General features: G+C 39.4%; 1 pseudogene; it reads left to right on the forward strand.

Moving 5' to 3' along the window:
• The first annotated feature begins 1,623 nt into the window (after positions 1 to 1,623).
• LOC102861009 lies at positions 1,624 to 1,944 on the forward strand (annotated as a pseudogene).
• The last annotated feature ends 314 nt before the right edge of the window (positions 1,945 to 2,258 follow it).

The following is a 2,258-nucleotide window of genomic DNA, read 5'->3' on the forward strand; positions in this document are numbered from 1 at the left end:
CTTGACTCCACAGCATGTAACAACTACGACATAGTTACCAGGGAGGGGAAAAGGTATTTGGATGGACGGGAAGGACAATGTGGAATGAGGGGGATAATCAGGCATTGAGTATTGTAATTGGTGTTGTGAAACAGAATGCATGTGAAAGAATAATTAGGAGAGAAATGCAATAAAATGCTGTATAAACTTCCATTCAAATCACAATTTTAAAAAACCCAATATTTTGTTGAATTAAAGAAATCATTCGCAAATCTTGTATGCTCCGATTTACAGAAAAGATCTTCTTTCTTTTCAGGTATATATATCTCCTGCAGATGATTGTTTAAAACCATAGTTTGAAAGAGAAGGAATTTGTTTTCCTTCACTTGCAACTGTTCCCATACCTGTCTTGTTATTCCCTTAAGTGGTCCCTTGTTCTGACTTCAGAGCAAGATTCCTTATGTTCTAATGATGATGAGAAGTTGAATCTCAACACCAGGAAATGAAACAAAATCTGAATTCCTCCAACCCTGGTTATCAAGAGAGTTTTAACTTCATCCCTAGGCCTTCACACAGCACCACTCATGAGCCAAAGCGAAAACAGAAAAAGATGGTTTTTTCTCTAAAAAAAAAAGACTTAAAATATTTGAAGGCCTCTGAGCCTCTGCCAGAAAGCCTGGTTACCAGGCAGATGGTCTGAAGGCCAAGATGTCTTAATTTAAGGGCTTCAGTTGAAAAGTGCAGCTTTTACTGAGTTTTAGGAGATGATATGGCCATAGTTCCTCTTTTTGCTCTGCTCCTGTCATGGTAAGAGGTATGGATCTACTTATTGTAGGCCAATGCTTCACAGATTAATATATATACCCATTCACCCCGGATTTTGTTGAAAGGTGAGTTCTGATTCAGTAAGCATGCTTAGTGTATAGCAGGAGTTACCAGAAATAGTTATATTTTCAGGGAAAGTGATAAGACCATCTAGTTGGTATGCATGATGGTGATTGTGTAATAAAACAGAACTTTTGATAGAAACAGTAGTTTCAAGGATGTATAAAATTTGATAATTTGAGTTTCAGAGCATTCCTGGTGTGAAAATTTGATTAAAAAATTATATTAATAATGATAAAAAAATAATAATAATCATTGGTTTGAGGTTTGGTCTAATCTGAAGAGTTTGAGAGCTAGCTGAATTTTTAGCATTTTTGATCTTTGCTAACATTTAAGCTAATTTAAAGAACTATTCTTTCATTTAGTCCTTAGATTTAAAAATAATTCCTATGTTTTTATTATTGCTATGTGCTGTGGAAACTACTAAGACTCATAGTGACCTTATGAACAATAACCCTGAACCATGCCATATCTTGAGTCAGTCTCACTATCTGTGACACATATGTCTCAATTATCATAATTACTATACCGATCCATCTAATCCAGGATCTCCCTCACCTGCTGACTCTCTACTTTTCCAAGCATGATGTCATTCTCCAAAGGCTATTCTTCTGGAAATATTCCTTAAGTATTTCAGATGGAGTTTTACAATCTTTGTATCTAAGAGCAACCTAGTTTTACCCTTTCCAGTACAGCTCTGTTTATTCTCCAGCACTACAACTCAAAAGCATTTTTTCTGTCTTCTGCCGCGGCAGCCGTATGCGTGCAGCAGCCAGGGCTGTGCGCTACCCTATCTATGGCCGTGGGCCTCAACTAGGGCCACAAAGTCACCAAGAAAGTGAGCAAGCTGAGACACAGCCGCCACTGCAGCACACCACGTTCGTGCGGAACATTATCCGGGAGGTGTGTGGCTTTGTACCCTACCAGCAACACACCATGGAGCTGCTCAAAGTCTCCAAGGACAGGCGGGCTCTGAAGTTCATCAAGGAAAGGGTGGGGACACACATCTGTGCCAAGAGGAAGCGAGAACTCAGTAATGTCCTGGCTGCCATGAGGAAGGCGGCTGCCAAGAAGGACTGAGTGTGCCCCACTGTCCCCCAAAGCCCATGTGATGTAATAAAGTATAACCACCAACAACAAAATAAAACACAAACAAAGCATTGATTCTTCTTTGTAATCTTTAGTCATTGCCCAGCTTTCAGACGCATAGCAAGCAAATGAGAAGAACATGGCCAGGATCAAGCACATCTTGGTGTCTGGACAGATATCCTTGCTCTTTTAGTACTCTGGAGAGGTCCCTGAGAACAGACTTTCCTAAAAGAATTAATCTTGATTTCCTCAATGCTGGTGCCAAGAATGTTGTTGATTCTAAATCCAAGGAAAATGAAATTGTT

This window comes from Elephantulus edwardii, unplaced genomic scaffold (genome assembly GCF_000299155.1).
Source record: "Elephantulus edwardii isolate Elephantulus edwardi_28Jun2011 unplaced genomic scaffold, EleEdw1.0 scaffold00041, whole genome shotgun sequence".
NCBI lineage: Eukaryota > Metazoa > Chordata > Mammalia > Macroscelidea > Macroscelididae > Elephantulus > Elephantulus edwardii.